At 36.0% G+C, this 20143-nt stretch overlaps 1 long non-coding RNA gene and 3 pseudogenes across 1 annotated transcript in view; all 4 read left to right on the forward strand.

Annotated features, from left to right (window-relative positions):
• Positions 1 to 6321: 6321 nt before the first annotated feature.
• Positions 6322 to 6404, forward strand: LOC125613413 (annotated as a pseudogene).
• Positions 6405 to 7833: 1429 nt separating this feature from the next.
• LOC107137754 overlaps positions 7834 to 20143 on the forward strand; it is a 164667-nt gene continuing 152357 nt past the window's right edge. Inside the window, exons 1-6 of the long non-coding RNA XR_001502918.2 lie at positions 7834 to 9094; positions 10208 to 10344; positions 17051 to 17266; positions 17613 to 17780; positions 18587 to 18700; positions 19002 to 19131. This is a non-coding gene — a long non-coding RNA (uncharacterized LOC107137754). The remainder of the gene's footprint in view (positions 9095 to 10207; positions 10345 to 17050; positions 17267 to 17612; positions 17781 to 18586; positions 18701 to 19001; positions 19132 to 20143) is intronic.
• LOC125613411 lies at positions 10571 to 10653 on the forward strand (annotated as a pseudogene).
• Positions 19357 to 19439, forward strand: LOC125613414 (annotated as a pseudogene).

Genomic DNA, 20143 nt, shown 5'->3' on the forward strand with positions numbered 1-20143 from the left:
CTTGTCTTTTTGGGTCTGGGTTGAGAAATCAGTTAAAATTTGAATTGGCTTACCTCTAAATGTGACCTGCCATGTTTTCTCTTACAGCTTTTAAAATTCTAACTTTATCCTGCATATTAGACTTTCACATTAAAATGTGTCTTGGAGAGGATTTATTTTGTCCTTGCCTATTTGGAATTCTATATGCATCTTGTATTTGGATTTCCATCTTACTTGTAAGATTTGGAAAATTTTCTGAAATTATTTTCTTGAAAAGATTGTGCATTTCTTTAGTGTGTGTTTCAAAGCCTTTTTCAATCCCAGTGATTCTTAAATATGATCTCTTGATATTATCCTAGATTTCTTGACTATTTGGTTCATGATCTCTTAATATCTTTTCTTCATTGTTGCATTTTTAAAATGATATAATTGGTCTTCAAAGTCGGAGAGTCCATATTCAAAATGATCTTATTTATTTATGATGCTTTCCATTAAATTTTTTTAAAGAGCATTCTTTTTTTAAAAGAGAGAGAGAGAGAGAGAATTTTTTAATATTTATTTTTTAGTTTTCGGTGGACATTTTATGTGGTGCTGAGGATTGAACCCAGTGCCCTGCACATGCCAGGCGAGTGCGCTACCGCTTGAGCCACATCCCCAGCCCAAGAGCATTCTTTTTTAATATTTTGTTGTTGTTGTAGATTGGACACAATACCTTTATTTATTTTTATGTGGTGCTGAGGATTGAACCCAGTGCCTCAGATGTGCAAGGCGTGTGCTCTACCTCTGAACCACAATCCCAGCCCCTCCATTAAATTTTTAATTTGATTTATCAAGCTGTTTATTTATCTGGTTCTTTTTAGAATCTCTCTTTATTGAAATGATGTTTCACTTCTTGTATTTTCTAACATCTTATTTTAGCTCATTGGACATTCTAACTATTAATTTTCTAAATTATTCCTGACATTTCCTTCACTGTGATATTAATGTAGTCAGTTGTTGAACTGTTATGGGGTATTTAGGGAGATTAGTTCTCTTGATTTTTCATATTGCTTGCATGACTACTCATCTCTTTGGATGATTATTGCTTCTTTTGTTACACAAGGAACACTTCAGTGATCTTCTTTCTCTTAAAAGCACCAGGGTGAGCAAATATCCAAGTACTAATACTTTCACTCTGTGTGTCTTCTGCTGTTCCCAGTGTCAGCACTACTTTGAAATAAAGCACTAAACCCTATTTACTACGATCTTTCAGAACAAAGTCTCATACTAATCAACTTTAGGACAAACAAAAAACTTGTTGGTAATCTTCTCTATCATTCTTAATAAAGGTATAAGCTTGTAGTAATATCCAGAATAGTTTGGAAAAAAATAGTTATTAATGACATTAAAATTGCTATTACATTATATAGCAGCTGAAAAGGGAAGAAGAGAAAAATTGGACAAAAGAAGAGAGAAAAAACAGAAAAGAATAATACACACCAAGGTAAAAAGAGGAAAAAGATGAATGGGGCAATTTGAGGCGGTAGCAGGGAATGTTAAAAAAAAATAGGGGCTTAGAAATGCAAGTGTCACCTGAGCTAGGAAAACAAAGACAGAATGATTTGAATTAATGCTTGAAAGCATTAAGTTGGTAATGGTGGTACATGCCTGTAATTCCAAGTGACTTGGAAGGCTGAGGCAGGAGGATCACAAATTTAAGGCCAGTCTCAGCAATTTAGCAAGGCACTAAGCAACTTAGTGAGACCCTGTCTCCAAATAAAAAAATAAATAAAAAGGGCTGGGAATGAGACTTAGTGGTTGAGTGCCCCTGGGTTCAATCTCTGGTACCAACAAAACAAAACATTAGAATAAATACAACCAAATGAGTTGAAGACATGTTATCAAATGCTATAGTAACAATTATTGATTCAAAATAAGAGTAATATATATGTGACCAAAGTTGACATTAGAGCTATTTATAGTAAACCATGCCAAGGTGGAGAAAATTCTTCTGATGTCTTCTTGATTTGCATTTCATCATGATTTGGGATTTTTAGAAGAATATTCATCAGTCCTCAGCTTTGTATCCACCCAGAAGTGCTCCCTTGATTCCTATGGACCTCCCACCAACTGATTCTTATATGTTTATCCAGTGGCCTGAAGCTGGATGTTTGGAAGGTGCTATTTTACATCTGCTAACTATTTCTATTGTGTTCAGAAGCATAGGATACTGTCAACTCTGACTGCAGCAGATCATTGTGTACTAGCTTTCCTCCACAGGATCCTCTTCAAAGTAGCATAGAGCCTGGGGGCTGTCTGGAAGTATGGGATCTATGGCTGTGGGCTCTCCATGGGTAATCTGCAATTCAGAAGCTTCTCCTCTGACTGACACAGATCACCAAGGCATTGTCCCTGGGACCAGGAAAGGGGCTCTACTGATTCATACCCCCACTACCTATGGTTGTGAACCATAGGCTCCACTTCTCTCCACTGGCTCAGCCAGAGACAGCTGTCCCACTTGTGTGTGAGCTCCCAGTGCCCATGGCAGCAAATTAGCCATGAATCAAGGCAGCCATCCCCTCCACTGCTAGACAAAGGCAGCCATCCTACCAGCACCTTAGCTCTCACTGCCTGCCACCATGAATTGCAGGTGTCCATTCTACTCCTGTATCTTCCTGAACTCCTGTGGAATCTGTGTAGAGTGGCTGGGTTAAGCTAGCCCTTCCCAGGAATGACCAGCTCTTGGGTCTTGGGTCTCCTTTACCCTATTCCCTCTGTCTGTGGTTGGGGGAGGGGATGAAGATTTCAGTAACTATTGGCTCCTAGTGATCCCTCCACAAGTTCCCTCTAGGTGGATTATGGAGATATTCCACTTCAGAGGTGTACCTTCTGGGTTGTTGTTGTTGCTGCTGCTGCTGCTGCTGCTGTTGCTGCTGCTATCTAAGGTGGGAGAGAAGCTGTGTTGATTTAATTCCTTCTAGAAAGACTGGCAAGCTATGGAGTCCTCAAAATGGCTGCTATGCCTTGCATAGCTTTCAATCCACAATTTGGATTAAGCTGCTTGATTTCCTTCACTGACTGCTGTTCTACTGCTTTTTAATTTAGTCTACTTTTCTTTTCAGCTTTGTTAAGGAAGTGAGCTTATGGGTTTTCCATCTCCGTTTTTTTCTTTCTCTTTATTGCCCCTCTCTCCCACCATATTCTGGTCTCGATTTGGGATTAAGGAACACTGTCCTTATTTTCTGCTCTGATAACCAAACCTCAAGTCTCTCCAAGTCTCAGACTCTCCAATATTGAGTCTTAGAACTTTTACTCTGTCACCCACCTCTCTAATTCACTGTTCCTTTACTGATTCCTCTCTGGATTGTGAAGATATCAAGGGTCACTACTTAGCTTAGCCATACCATCTTCCTCTCCTACCAGTTTCTTAGTTTTTTTTTTTTTAAATCCTGCCATTCAGTGTTCAAACTTTTAGATATTTTAGTGAGGGACTCAACTAATGCATGAAAAGTTTTAAATTGTAAAATGATTAAACTTCCAATTCTTGGAATTTCATGTATATTTAATTGACCAATATACTTTAGCAAATTTTCTGTGCATTTAAAGAAAGAAAGATGGTTTTAAATGATACTGAGGGAGACTTTGGGTAAAACTTTGACACCAACATCTCAGAAAAAAAAAATCACTTTCTATACTCCTTCATTCCAAGCAATGAATGGTATTTTCTTGTTATATAAGTTTTCGTGTACATACCAATGGTTAGTTTCTTATAACCTTTTAATAGTAAACATTCAATTGAGAAAGCATTGTTCCTCAATTTCCCTGCCTTTCTCTGTTCTTTATAGATGACAAATGATATGAAAATGCATAGAATTCTTCCAGCAATGTCATTGGATTACTGATTGTGTCCTTTTTATAAATTTCCTTCTTTATAAATAATCAAAAGGACAATTTTAAAAGTAAATGTCAATTTTTAATAGACATTTTTGTAGGTTATTTTTATTTTGTAAGTAATTAGGAGTAAAATTGGTTTTACGATGTCTATAAATCCAAACAGTTTGAAGTATTAATCATCTGGTGAGACATCTAATGATTTTGTCTTATTTATTTCAGGGAGTTTTTACTTGTGCTTTTATCAATAACATGGGGAAAATAGTGGCAGGATAATGCCTCAGTATACTTGGTATTCAGACACACAGTGAATCATTCAGTCTTCCCATGGATACATAAGTATCTTGTCTTTAAAAGTATTGGCTTTATTCCCACAGGGCAATGTAGACCAAGGTGAGCTAATAAGGAAAAGTTTAATTCCTTCTTTTTGAGAAGTAACATGAAAAAGAGTTCTGACAGTAATTCTGCTAATTCATCTTCAAAAGAATCTATTACCACAGATTGATGTGAGCACTCAATCATGATAAGCATTTTGTTCTGAAAATAGTGACATTTTTCCTAGGGAATCATATCAATCCAATGACATTGGACCTTGACTATGTTAGGCAGCCATGGGGCTGGTCATTAACTATGATGCAGGGCTCCATGATTGAAGTATGGGTCCATGCATCCTAGGGTGATAAAAAGATGAACACTCATTATCTGCCACATACCTCAAGCTCAGGGTCCCTTTTATTCAATGTGCCTAGACCAATGATTACTTGCAAAAACAAATCTTGTTGTAATCTGAACAAAATGAGTGACCAAACCACTTCTGTGAGCTAAGGTTCAGCACAGGGACCCTGCTAGGCAGACATGTAGGTGTATTTCTGGTATTCAAGCAGTATAAGCCACTGGGACTGAGGTATTTGAAAGCTATCCTGATTGCATCTGTTGGAAGAAATGGATTGGATAGTTATCTATCAATATTTGCTTGTGGGGTAAAAGTGGAAACTCATTGATTGTTTGGCTTATAGCATCCATACACTATAGTAAACAGATACTTGAAAACAACACATAAGTCATGAGACCCTCTCCTTGAGCTAGCCACACGTTTGAACTGCCATATTCTGGTTGTTAATGGGTCTGAGGATGAAAATATAGTCAGAATCCAAAGACATAATTATGATTTTTTAAATTCTAATTTTCTATTAAGTGAATCAGTTACATGGTAGTTGAAGAATAGGTACTTTACTCTGTGGAACCGTCACAATATATTTTAATTTGGTGCCAACCCAGTCACTACAATTGGATAGTTCTTTTTATTTATTTTGTTTACATTTTCTATAAGCTAAGGAACCAATTTCAGTGTCAGTTTTAGTGCTGACATCAACCACAGGCCACATTAAATAGTTTTAGCTATGATTATAATTTACATTGTTGTGTTTTTAAATAGATTTTATTCTCTACTTTCCTATAGCCTATCAATATTTTCTATTGCATTGAAAGAGATAGTCTGATTATAATAACTTATTTGAAATAGATGTGCTAGGGAACCTTAAAAATGTATATTTCCTGAAATATTATTTTTATACTCATGATCAAAGATGTGATATTTTGTCATGCATGTGGCCCAATGCCTTAGGTGAATTTTTATAATTGCTTATAATTAAATTGATTAACACAGTTTTGTTTCACAACTTCCTTCATTTCCCCTGTACTTTGTAGATTAAGTGCTAGAATTCCCTGAAATATCATTGCAATACCAGTGAAATACTGATTTTTTTTATGACCTGTGTTAGCTTCCTATGAAGAATCAACATAATATATTCCTGAGGAAACATCCAATTTTAGTAAATTTATTTTTGTGAATGTATTTTAAGTAATCAAGAATTAAATAGGTTTACAAAGAGTTTTTTAATTAAAATATTAAATATTAATAGTTTGATAATTTATCTCAGCCTTCAGTCTTCTTAATTTTAATTATTCTATACTTTTTTCTACTTTCTATAGCATCTGAAGCATTCTACAGAAATTATAAATTAGTGTATTTTGTATAGGTAAATAGTGATAACTGCTGTCTTGTGCAGTTGTAAAAACTGGACATCTCTGCTTCTCGTATTCCCAGATTATTAACAATGACAACATGGACCAAGTACTAGGTTTCAAATAAGAAGATTTATTCCTTCCCTTGTCATCACATAAAGAAAAAATACTGGGAATTATTCAGCCTCTCTTTCTTAAGGGCCAATGGGAATTCTCATATGGCAATTGTTTTGTCCTAAAAATACTGACATTCTTCTTAGGGAAACACAATATTCCAATGACACTAGACCCTGGCTATGCTAGGTGACTATGTGACTTGTCATTGACTGGGATGTTGGTCTGCATAATTGAAGAGTGTAATTAAGAGTATCCCAGGGTGACAAAAACCTGGGTGATCAGAAACTGCCACATACCTCAGGCTCAGGGTTCCTTTTATTCAATGTGCCTGGACCAATGATGACTTGCAGAAATGAATCTCATTGGAATCTGGATAAAATGAGTGACCAAACCACTTCTGTGAGTTGAGGTCCAGCAAGGGGACCCTGCTAGTCAGACATGTGGAGGGAGTTTAAGTAGTCAGCAGCTGGGTATGAAACTAACCTGTTCACAGCAAATGAATTGTATATAGGTCTATAAATACCCAATTATAGGATGACATAGATTTTTTTAAGGGCTTACCTGGTGACATCTATATACCTAGTAAATAGACTCTAGAGAAACAGGACTTGACTGGTGAGATTCATAGGAAATTATTATTTCTGTCCTTGGGTTATCTGACATTTATCTAAGCTACCTAAGTCTTCTAGCTGATAGTTTGTCTTTAGAGTATAATGAGATGACCAATGTCCAAAGATATTGAAGATATTTTATTTTTTATTTTCTATACTAAAAAATTTGCATGGAAATTTAAGAAAGGATACTACTATATATGGAATCAACTAGTGGATTTTATTTATTTATTTATTTGCCAATTTAGGTTTTGGACAAGTTTGTTTTCACTTTTTCCTATAAAAAAGGGAATGATTTTGTATATTAGCACAGCCTTCAAATATATGCTTCATTAAATATCTTAGATGTGAAAAGGTTATGTTCATTTTTACATGAATGTATTGTACACATATACCTGTCCTCAGTATTTTCCACTGTATTAAAAGAGATATTCTCATTATAATAAATAATTTGAAGTGGATGGATATGCCAGGGAAATTTTGATATTAACATTTTATAAAATATTATTTTACATAGTTGTGACCAAAGATGCTGCAAGCAAGTTTAGTTGTGTTTGTCATACAGTTGGTCCAATGAATGATTGTTTTAATTCTTAAAATTAATTGTAATTCAGTAATCTATTAGCATTTTTTTCACAGCTTCCCTAATTCCCCTGTACTTTTGTAAATTAGGCATGATAGAATCCATGGAATCCCACCACTGGAAGAGTCACATACTAAAATTGTTACCTACCATCTCCTTTATCTGTAAATGATGAAAACAATATACTCCTGAGGTAACAACAAATTTTTAGTAAATTCTTGTGAGGTTTGGTATAATTTTTTTAAATTATCGAAAATTTAATTTTGTGAACAGTATGTTCATACAAACAGCCTCAAGCATTATTAAGTTGTGCTGAGACATCATTATTTTTAAGATTTTGTGCTTTTTTTTTTTACTTTGAATAACATCTAATCCATTTTATAGAGATTGTAAATTAGTATATTTATGTGGAAGTTAATAGGGAAATTGCCTATCCCATTCAAATGTGAAAAAAATAATCTGTATACTTTTCATATTCCTATATATAATCTCTCCCTATAGGTCAGTGTGGACCAAGATCTGCAGTTCATCTGGATAAATTTATTTCTTCATTTGTGTTGTCATGTGAAGGAAAGTATTAGGAATCATTCAGTCTCTCATCCTCAAGAGCCAGTGGTATTTATCACAAAGTAAGCATTTTGCCTGAACATACTTATGTTCCTTGTAGAAACCACAAAGCTCCAACAGCACTACATTGTGGCAGCCATGAGACTGGTCTGCATGATTAAAGATGTGGGTCAGTGTGTCTCAGTGTGATTAAGGCTAAGTGATCAGTGTCTGCCACATACCTCAGGTACAGGGTCCCTTTTATTCAATGTGCCTGGAACTCAGATAACTTACAAAAATGGATCTTGTTGGAATCTGAACAAAATGAATGACCAAACCACTTTTGTAAACTGAGATTTAGCACAGGGACCCTGCTAGGCAGAAATTTGGGAGAATTTCAGGTGTTCAACCAGTAGGTCCCACAGAGCTGAGGGAAATTGAAAACTACCAAATTGTATAGATTAGTTGAAATGAAATGGATGTTTGTTTATAGATATCCAATTGTGGAATATAAGAGTTAGGCCTTTGTTATTTCACTGGTAGCCTCTATATTCTGGGTTGGAGATTAACATCAGAGTAGTGAACACTTTGGGAAACTATTTTACCTATACGTGAGTCGTTCTTCTCACTGGGAATACTCTACTAAGGTCCTAGTAAATGACCACTTAAAAGATATGAATAGTTTTTATTTGGGCTTTATCACTTAAATTATAAAAGTATTATGGAACATGTAATTTTTGTTTTTCTTAAAGGGTAATGACATGTTTTAGTTTGATCCCTCACATGGTCACAAGCACGTGTTTTGTGTTACCTGTGTTTGGGGCTCAGTATTCTACATGCTTGAGGGAAGGATTCAAATCCTGCAAGAAGAATTTAAACTATAAAATAATTGAATTGATATATATTTTGTGGACTGATATTCATTCTTTCAACCATTTTCTATTTAAATGGAGATTTTAGTTTTAATGAGTTATCCTGAAAGAGACCTTCACGAACGCTTTGATACCAATGTCTTAGGAAAAAAATTACCATCTATTCTCTGTTCTAATCAGTAAATATAATTTTCTTGTCATATAGGATGTCAAGTACATATCTATGATTGGTTTGTAGAAATCTATTAAGAGTAAACGTTCAATTGGGAAGGTATTGTTCTTCAATTTTCCTGATTCTCCTGTACTTTGTAGTTGAAAAGGAGCATTAGAAGCACTTAGAATTATTTCTGCTATAATGGGACATTGCCATCAGTGAACCCATCTTGGTTTATTGTTGTTTCTCATTACCAGGATGTATTCTTTACTTTGCATCCTGGAGCATCTTACCCTCAAGACAAAAGAAGCCTGTTATTAGAAGTTTATCACCTCTAGTCAGTGCTTTCTTAATTAATGGTCCTGGAAAATGCTGGTTTCTGCATGTTGTCCCTAATTTATTTCTCATATATTCCCCATATCCCGAAAGACTTTAAGGTGATATCTGAGACATTGAAATGTATGGCTCCATCCAGAATACTGGAATCCTCAATAACACCTGATTTCTTTATCCCTAATGTTCATCTCTCAGACAATGGTTTTCTATATAGCAAGTTTCCTAACCTCAGGTTGGTATTACTGCGACATTAAACTACTGAGCTAGTCACTTGTTATACACTGCTATATCTTCAAATGATCAAAACACCAGTTTCTGAGATAACATGGCAATTTCTGTGTGTGTGTGTGTGTGTGTGTGTGTGTGTGTTTCTGGAAATTGAACTCAGGGCATGACACATGCTAGGCACTGAACTGTACCTCCAGCCACAATGTTTAACATGTACCTTGTACAGTTTAGGGGTGTAGCTCAGTGATAGAATGCCATTGTAGTGTGCATGAAGCCATAGGTTTGTTTTCCATCCTCACAGCTGTAAATAAATGAAAACATATTTTCATTGGTCATGTTTATGTTATAAGTAATCAAGAATGTAATTGGTTTTATAAAGTCTGTGAATCCAAACAGGAGGTATTAATAATCTTATGAGACATCTGATATTTCTGTCTCTTTTTTCAAGAGATTTCATACCTCCTCTCTTTGGAATATGGGGAAAATGCTAGTAGGATAATATGACAGTATATTGTACGTGCAAGGACATAGTAAACTACCCAGTCTTTCCATGATGGATAAATGGATACATGAACTTTCCATTGTTACATATACAATTAACCATATACAATTTACCATAATTATCTGTGGGTCACACATCTGTAAATCAATCAGACATTTGGGGGAAAAAATCAGTACTGAATGTGTACCCTAGAATTTTGTCTTGTCATTATTCTCTAAACAATGCAAATTATCACAGTGGATGTAATTTATGCAGCATTTACATGTATTGGATATTATAAACAATAAGGGACTTGAGCATCCTCAGATTTTGGTGTCTTCTGGGTATCCTTTTACAAACTCACATGGGTACTAAGGAACAAATATATTTACTGTGTTTCCACAGATCAACACGAGTAGATTGTATGTCAACGTTTATTTCTTCCTCTTGCAAGGTGACATGGAAGAGAGTTTGAGAAGAATTCAGCTTAATTATTCTCAAGTGCTTCTATTCTCATAGTTTGATGTGGTAATTTGCTCATGGTAAGCATCTTTTCCTGAAAATACTAACATTCCTCCTATGGAATCATATCACTCCAATGGCATTGGACCCTAGCTCTGATAGACAGCCATGGGAATGGTGCTTAACTGTGTTGCAGGGCTCCATGATTGAAGAGTGTGGGTCTATGTGTCCCAGAATAACAAAAACCTGGGTGATCAGTAGCTGCCACATACCTTAGGCTCAGGGTCCATTTTATTCAATGTGCCTGGACCAATGATGACTTACAAAAATGGATCTTGTTGGAATCTGAACAAAATGAGTGACCAAACCACTTCTGTGAGCTGAGGTCCAGCATGGGAACTCTGCCAGGCAGACAGGGGTGGCAGCGGGGGGGGGGGGATTTCAGGTTTTCAGACAGTGGGACCCATAAGCAATAAGGTATTAGAAAACTATCTTCCTTATATTCGGTTAGAGTAAAAAAAATTATAGAGAGCTCTTTTTGAATTTGGGGTAGTGGTGTTACATTGCACTCCTCTGAGTGCTTGACCAGACCATTCATATACCTGATAAGCAGGTATATGAATGGTATATGAATGCTAGGGACAAGGTCATACATAATGAACACTGTGAAAGTAGCTGTGGTTGCATTTGAAACATTCATACCATTTTCTTCTTTTTCTAAGTATTGCAATGTTATTTTTAAGTTTATTTTCAAACGGACACATAAATAATGTACATACTAGGGGGGTACCATGTAACATTTTATTGCATGAATACCTTGTATTGGGATTAAATCAGGTTAAATATACCTCTCCTCTCAAATATTTATCATTTCTGTGTGGAAAATGTTTCAAAATTCCTTTCTCCTCAATTTTTGAAATGTGAGGTACATTATTATCTGTGGTCACCCAACTGTGTATAACAGAACTTCTTAGGCCTATATAACTGCAACTTAGTCCCTATTAATCAATATTCTCCATACCTTCCTCTTCCTGTACTCTCGCAAACCTGCAGTAAACACCATTCTACTCTCAGCTTCTATGCAATCTACTTTTAGTTTCCACCCATGAAAGAGCGCACATGGTACTATTTTTTCTGTGCATGTCTTATTTCACTTAATAATATGATCTCTTCCATTCATTTCACAGTCAATAGGATTTCATTCTTTTTTTGTCAAATTGTATTCCTTGTTTTGTAATGTGCTACGTTTCCTTTTTTATTGATTTTATTATTCTTTTTAAATACACGACAACAGTGGGATGCATTACATTCCTTATTACACATATAGAGCACAATTTTTCGTATCTCTGTATGTAAACTATGTTCACGTCAATTTATACCATGATACATGTACTTTTTTGCATTACAATTCTTAATACACATATATATCACAATTTTTCCTATCTCTGTTTGTATATAAGGTATGTTGACACCCAATACAAGTTTTCATACATGTACTTGTATAATGAAGACCATCACATTCTACCATGCTTGCTAATCCCCTTGCCCCTCCCTTTCCTTCTTACCCTGCTTCCCTATCTACAACCAATCCTCCCATGCTCTCCCTCGCTACCCCACTATGAGTCACCCCCCGCCCCTTATAGCAGAGAAAACATTCGGCCTTTGTGTTTTGGGGATTGGCCTACTTCACATAGCATGATCTTCTCCAACGCCATCCGTTTACCTACAAATGCCATGATTTTGTTCTGTTTTTAATGCTGAGTAATATTCCATTGTGTTTTGCCACATTATTTTTATCCATTCATCCACTGAAGGACATATAGGTTGCTTCCACGGTCTAGCTATTGTGAATCGTGCTGCTATAAACATTGATGTGGCTGTGTCCCTGCAGTATGTTGTTTTTAAGTCCTTTGGGTATAGTCTGAGAAGAGGAATAGTCAAATGGTGTTCCATTCCCAGATTTCCAAGGAATCTCCATACTGCTTTCCAAAGTGGCTGCACCACTTTGCACTCCCACCAGCAATGTGTGAGTGTACCTTTTTCCCTACGTCCTTGCCAACACGTGTTGTTGTTTGTCTTCATAATAGCTGACATTCTGACTGGAGTTTGAAGATATCAGCGTACTTTTCATTTGCATTTCTCTGATTGCTAGAGAAGATGAGTATTTTTTCATATATTTGTTGATGGATCTTATATCCTCTTCCGAGAAGTGTCTGTTCATGTTTTTTGCCCCTTTATTGATTGGGTTATTTGTTTTTTGGGTGCTTAGCTTGTTGAGTTCTTTATATACTTTAGAGATTAGTGCTCTATCTGATGTGTGAGCACTAGAATGCTCCTAGGAGGTAGGCTCTCTCAGATTGTTTCTTTTGAGGAGAACAAAGTTTTTAGTTTGAATCAATCCCATTTATTGATACTTATTTTTAATTCTTGTGCTATAGCAGTCTTATTAAGGAAGTGAGGGGCCTAATCCCACATGATGAAGATTAGGGCCTACTTTTTCTTCTATTAGACACAGAGTCTCTGGTTTAACTCCTAGGACCTTGATACATTTTGAGGTAGGTTTTGTGCATGGTGAGAGATAGGGGTTCAATTTCATTTTGTTGCATACGGATTTCCCGTTTACGCAGCACCATTTGTTAAAGATGCTATCTTTTCTCCAGTGCATGTTTTTCTCACCTTTGTCGAATATAAGATAATTGTAATTTTTTGGATTCGTCTCTGTGTCCTCTATTCTGTACCATTTGGTCTACCGGCCCGTGTTGGTGCCGATACCATGCTGTTTTTGTTAGTATTGCTCTATAGTATAGTTTAGGGTCTTTTCCTATACTTATTCCTTTAATTTCTTTTATCTAATTGCTCTGGCCAGTGTTTCACGAAGTATGTCGAATAGAATTGGTGAGAGAGGGCATCCCTGCCTTGCTCCAGATTTTCAAGGGAATGCCTTCAGTTTTTCTCCATTTAGAATGATGTTGGCCTGAGGCTTGGCATACGTAGCCTTTACAATGTTGAGATATGTTCCTGTTATCCCTAGTTTTTCTAGTGTTTTAAACAAAAATGGGTGCTGTATTTAGTCAGATGATGAGCATATGATTCTTAACTTTAAGACTTTTGATGTGATGAATTACATTTATTGATTTCCATATGTTGAGCCAACCTTGAATCCCTGGGATGAATCCCACGTGATCATGGTGCACAATCTTTTAGATATGTTTTTGTTTTCGGTTTGCAGCATTTTATTGAGGATTTTTGCATCTATGTTCATTAGAGGCATTGGTCTGAAGTTTTCTATCTTTGAAGTGTCTTTGTCTGGTTTTGGAATCAGGGTGATATTGGCCTCATAGAATGAGTTTGGAAGTACTCCCTCTTTTTGGATTTCCTGAAATAAATTGAAGGGTATTGGTATTAGTTCTCCTTTAAAGGTCTTGTAGAACTCGGCTGTGTATCCATCCGGTCTTGAGCTTTTCTTGGTTGGTAGTCTTTTGATGGCTTCTTCTATTTCCTCCCTTGATATTGGTCTGTTTTAGTTGTGTATATCTTCCTGACTCAATCTGGGAAGATCATATGACTTAAGGAATGCCTTCATTCCTTCACTGTCTTCTATTTTATTAGAGTATAAGATTTCAAAATAATTTCTAATTATCTTCTATATTTCTGTCGTGTCTGTTGTGATATTGCCTTTCTCATCACGTATGCTGATAATTTGAGTTCTCTCTCTTCTCTTCATTAGCATGGCTAAGGGTCTGTCAATTTTGTTTATTTTTTCAAAGAACCACCTTTTAGTTTTGTGTATGTTTTCGGTTGTTTCTTTTGTTTTGATTTCATTGATTCAGCTCTGATTTTAATTATTTCTTGCCTTCTACTGCTTTTGCTGCTGATTTGTTCTTCTTTTTCTAGGGCTTTGAAATGTAACGTGAAGTCATTTATTGACTTTTTCTTCTTTTAAGGAATGAACTCCATGCAATGAATTTTCCTCTTAGCACTGCTTTCATAGTGTCCCAGAGAGTTCGATATGTTGTGTCTGTGTTCTCATTTACCTCTAGGAATTTTTAAATCTCCTCCTTGATGTCTTCTGTAACCCATTGTTCATTCAATAGCTATTGTTCAGTCTCCATGTGATGCAGATTTTTTTTATTTTGTCGTTGATTTCCAATTTCATTCCTTTATGATGGGATAAAATGCATAGTAGTATCTCTACTCCTTTGTATTTGCTGAGTTGCCCTATGGCATATTATATGGTCCGTTTTTGAGAAGCATCCATGTGCTGCTGAGAAGAAAGTGTATGTATCCACTTGATGTTGTTTGATACATTCTATGTATGTCAGTGAAGTCTAAGTTATTACTTGTGTTATTGAGCTCTATAGTTTCTCTATTCAACTTTTGTTTGGAAGATCTGTCCAGTGGTAAGAGAGGGGTGTTAAAGTCACCCAAGATTATTGTGTTGTGGTCAGTTTCACACTTGAATTTGAGAAGAGTTTGATGAACATACCTATAACCATTGTTTGGCATATATATATTAATGACTGTTATGTCTTTTTGGTGTATGGTTCCCTTGAGCAGTATATGATGTCCATCTTTATCCCTTTTGATTAACTTTAGCTTGCAGTCTACTTTATTTGATATGAGTATGGAAACCCCTGCTTGCTTCCACAGTCCATGTGAGTGGTATGGTTTTTCCCAACCTTTCACCTTCAGTCTCTGTGTGTCTTTTCCTATCAAATGAGTCTCCTGTATGCAGCATATTGTTGAATCTTTTTATAATCCAATCTGCTAGCCTGTGTCTTTTGATTGGTGAGTTTAAGCCATTACCATTTAGGTTTACTGTTGAGACATAGTTTGTATTTCCAGCCATGTTTATTTTTGTTACTTAACTTCACTTGGTTTTCCTCTTTGATGAGCTTTTCTTTCAGTGTACTACCTCCCTCTGCTGTTTTTCATTGTTGTTTTTCATTTCCTCTTCATGAAATAATTTGCCAAGAATGTTTGTAGTGCCAGTTTTCTAGCTGTAAGTTCTTTGAACTTTTGTTTATCATGGAAGGTTTTTTATTTCATCTTCAAATCTGAAGCTTAGTTTTGCTGGATACAAGATTCTTGGTTGGAACCCATTATCTTTCGGAGTTTGAAATATATGTCGTTCCAGGATCTTCGAGCTTTCAGGGTCCGTGTTGAAAAATCTGCCATTATCCTAATTGGCTTACCCCTATATGTAATCTGATTCCTTTGTCTTGTGGCTTTTAAAATTCTCCCCTTATTCTGTATGTTGGGCATTTTCATTATAATGTGTCTTGGTGTGGATCTGTTGTGATTTTGCGCATTTGGCGTTCTGTAGACTTCAGGGATTTGGATTTCCGTTTCATTCTTCATGTCTGGAAAGTTTTCATATATTATTTCATTTAACAGTTTGCTCATTCCTTTGGTTTTGACCTCTACAGAGCCTTCCTCTATCCCAATAACTATTAAATTTGGTCTTTTTATGCTATCCCATATTTCTTGGATGTTCTGCTCTTGGTTTCTTATCATTTTCGCTATGCTATCTGCGTTCTTTTCAAGATGATATACTTTGTCTTCGTTGTCTGAAGTCCTATCTTCTGAGTTGTGTACTCTGCTGGTGATGCTCTCATTTGTGTTTTTAATTTGGTTTGTTATTCCTTTCATGTCAAGGATTTCTGGTTTTGTTTTGTTTTGTCTTGTTTTAATGACCTCTATCTACCTGTAGAGGTGATCTTTTGCTTCTTGGATTTGTTTATGTAGCTCATTGTCAAAGTGGTCTTTCACTGTCTGTATTTGCTGTCTAATGTCTTCTTTGAGATTCCAAAACATCTGTTCATGTAAATCCTGAAATCTTTGTCTGTCATTTGTTATGCTGTTTCTGTAAGTTCTTTTAATGATGTGTTGTCTTGAATTGTTTGTGGTACTTTCTTCCCTCGTGTTTTCATGTTGCTCGCATTTCTTTCCCATTCTGTGGGACTGTTGTGATATTGTTTTTACCCTAAGGATTTGTGGTGCTCTTGTATACTTCCAAGATCCCTCCTTTGTGGGGAAGGGCAATGTTGACCGTTCCCAATATCAACAATATATCACCTTAGAGTAAATTATTTTTATTAAGACCATTATAGTTAGTCTCAATGTCTAGAAATGTTGGACTCAATTGTTATTTAAAATATAATGAGTAGTTTCATAAAAGGTATAAAGTTTGTGGTTGTGGACAGAGAACTGGGGTCGGGTGTATGATGTTATGTTAAGGGAGAAAGATGTGAAGGTATGGGCTTAATATCACTTAGGAAATTTGGAGGAGAACTCTAGTGAAGAGGGTTAGTAGCTGTGGAATAGACAGGAGGTAATTTAGGGTATACAAGTATGTGGGAGGACAGTGGAATGCGTAAAAACAAACACATATGTATTTATAGTATTTGGAAGTAAAATTAGTAAAAATTAGGAGGTTGAAAGAGGAAGAGAGGGAGGGATTAGAATAAAAAGAAAGAGAAAAAAGAGAGAGAGAGAGAAAGAAAAAAGGGGGACTTATGCAATTACTCTGTATTATATTATTTTGATGACTCAGTTCTTAAAGTTCTATTTCATGCAATGTTCTTGGTTTCACATATTTTGGGGTTGTGAGGACCTGAGGAGGAAGGCTAGAGGAAAAAGGAAGAATATAAAATGGAAGAGAAGAAAACAAACAAAGAACCACAAAATACTCTAAGAATTTAGTTCTCTTCTCTTCTCTTCTCTTCTCTTCTCTTCTCTTCTCTTCTCTTTTCTTTTCTTTTCTTCTCTTCTCTTCTCTTCCAGTAGGTGGAGTTGTCTATTCCAAGCTTGAGTCTCTTCCCTCAGTTTGGTGTTGGTAACCAGTGAGAGAAGATTAGAGCTCACAGTCTCTTGCCTGGAGCTTCCCTAATCTTGATCTATCTGCTCTATCTGTGTTGCTCCCAGTTTTTACCCCTCCACTCTCTTGCTTATCAGATCTCTGCTGTGGGACCTCTTGCTGTCCCCATTGGATTGTACCAGGTAAGCACCGCCCTGGTTGCACTGAGCTCTATTCAACTGAGAGCTAATTTTGTGCTGATAGTTATTGTGCCAAGTTATCACAGTTGTGGGGAGGGGAAGTTGGAAACCAGGAACCTGTTCAGTGGCAGAACCATGCTGGTAGCCACACCCACCAAAAGATAGCAAGAAAGGTTTTTCAAGATAGAGTTCATCTGTTTTCCACATCAGGGTGTCTGGTGAGGTGGGGGGAGCTGGAAAGTCCTCCTGCTGTGGCTAGAATGTTGTCAGGTGACCTGCATGGGAGCAGAGCATAGTCTGGAGTTCTGCCACTCTGCAGAGGTGCTGATTTGATGTTTCTATTCTGCAGCTTAAGAGTCGCACATGTGCTCAAATTGTGGGCTTTGGGACCAGAGACTGGAGTCTTAAAGGAATACAGAGGCTCTGAGTTCTGCTCAGTGTTCTCAGCTTTGGTGGATTCTGCAAAAATCTGCTGTATGAGGTCCTGTCACACTCTGAGGTGTTGTATTCTGACAAGGTGAGACCCCGTGGAGAAGCCACCTGATAGCTTTCTCAGATTCATGCACAGAGCAGCCAGAAATGGTATCTCCTCTACTCCACCATCTTGGATCCGCCCCCATGTGCCACATTTTCTTTATCTATTCATCAGTTGATGGGCACCTAGCTTATTTCCATTTTTTAGCTATTATGCACATCATTTTCTTAGATACCACAGTCATCTTAGTAAGGTTCAGTTATGCACAGGTTTATGTATAGAAAATTAGGAAGAAATTATTAGTCTTTGCTCATTATGTTTCTTAACTAAAATAAATATGTGGAAATTGAAGAATAAGTTTTATTCAAGAGTTTATTTGATGTATTTTAGTTAATTTTTAAACATTTTTCCAAGGGTTAGAACATTGTTTCATTTCTTTTTATTTTCCCACCATTCAGCAGGCAATCTTCTAAATATTCCATATGATTTAAATTATATGTTTGATCAAACATTTTTTTAATTATATTATTAAATTTCTAAATTTGGAATTATTTAGAATACCAACAGCTCATACTCATATTCCTTCAGTGAGTCTGTGTGTGTTTAAATAGTGATTCTCAATTTAGTTATCAATAGTAAAGGCTCACAAAAGTCTTTGGGTCAACTTTTACATCTTTGAAAAGTTGTTTTTCTATTCTATCCTGTTCTAAGGAATGAATATAATTTTACTGGTCTAGTTGTGTAGACGTTCAAATTAATATCTGTAGCTAGTTTATTTTAAACTGTTCTTAGGAATCAATCCATTGGAAAGATTTTAAGACTTCCTTCATTTCCTTTGTGTTTTGTAGACTGGAAGTGTTTTTGGAATTGCATGGAATTATCTTCATCATCCCAAAGAAGAGCTAATTTGTCATTCTTATCTGTTCCATTTTGGGGACAGAACAAAACTTTACATTCCAAAAGTAATATCTAATTTTTAATAAATATACTTTTTTGCATATTTATGTAATTCAATAGGTAATTTGTTTTGTAAAGTGTCTGATAATTCAGACAGTGTGAGTTATAAATTAACTGCTGAACCATCTCAGGCTTTCAGGTCCTTATGACTCCCTTTTGAATGATATTAGAAACAACCTAGTAGAGGTATATAAAATTATTTTATATGAAGGCCTATAAATAATCCTCCTGTGTTAAGTATGTTTGACAAATAAAAAATGTGTGCTTTATGCTTTTCACATTTCCAAACTTTTATTGTTGCCACAGATTGGCATGCTACCAAAAACTGAATTTTATATTAAGAGTTTATTTAATCTTCTTGAGAGCTGATGTGAAGCAAAGTATTAAGAATAATTTTGCTAACCCATCATCAGGAGCCAGTTGGAATTCTCATAAGGTAAGAATTTTATCCTGAGACTATTTGATATTCCTCTTGGGGAATCACAGTATTTTAATGACACTGGACACTGGCTATGATAGACAGCCAAGGGAATGGTCATTAACTGTGATGCAGAGCTCCATGGTTGAAGAGTGTGGGTCTGTGTGTCCCAGAATGACAAACTCCTGGGTGATCAGTATCTACCACATACCTTAGACTCAGGGTCGCTTATTCAATGTGCCTGGACCAATGATGACTTACAAAAATGAATCTTGTTAGAATCTGAACAAAATGAGTGACCAAACCACTTCTGTGAGCTGAAGTCCAGCATGGGGATCCTGTTAGGCAGACATATGGGAGGGATTTCAGGTATTCAGGCAGTAGGAACCACGGGGTTTAGGATATTTGAAAGCTAATGTGAGAGCATCTGTTAAATAGATTGTAAAGTTCTTTATAAATATCTATTGTGGATTACACAGCAAATTTTGTGAGTACTTGACAGTTAACGTCTATCTCCTTTTAGTAATCCAACTCTGGGAAATTAGCACATGACTAGTGAGACTCCACTGAGTTATTATGGTAGTGCCTTGCCTTTAACCATTTATACATTTACAATTTTCCATTAGGAGCAGTCTGTTGAAGTCTATTGAATGATCAGTTCAAAAGATATTTTTGTCTTCTCTATTGTTTTTAGGTAGGAGTATCTGGAAAATGAGTGATTTCTAATCATGGGAATGTCTCAGAATGTGTTTAAATTTTCTTGCTATTCCAGCTGTTCAAGTTCAGATGATTTTTTTCTGTCATCCTTAAAGAGCAGTTTTCTAAATACTTGAGTGATTCCAGTGGATACTGCTTTAAATAGTTTTAATTGTAAAATTATTATATTCTACTTCTTGAAGTTTTATACCAATTTTATTGGCTAATATTCACACCCTTCAGTGGATTTCCTGTTCTCTTTGAGGAAGACCCTAGTTTTAATGAGGGATGCTAAGGTGGACTTTGGTGAATCTTTGAGCAGGTTTTAGAAAAA

This window comes from Marmota marmota, unplaced genomic scaffold (genome assembly GCF_001458135.2).
Source record: "Marmota marmota marmota unplaced genomic scaffold, marMar, whole genome shotgun sequence".
NCBI lineage: Eukaryota > Metazoa > Chordata > Mammalia > Rodentia > Sciuridae > Marmota > Marmota marmota.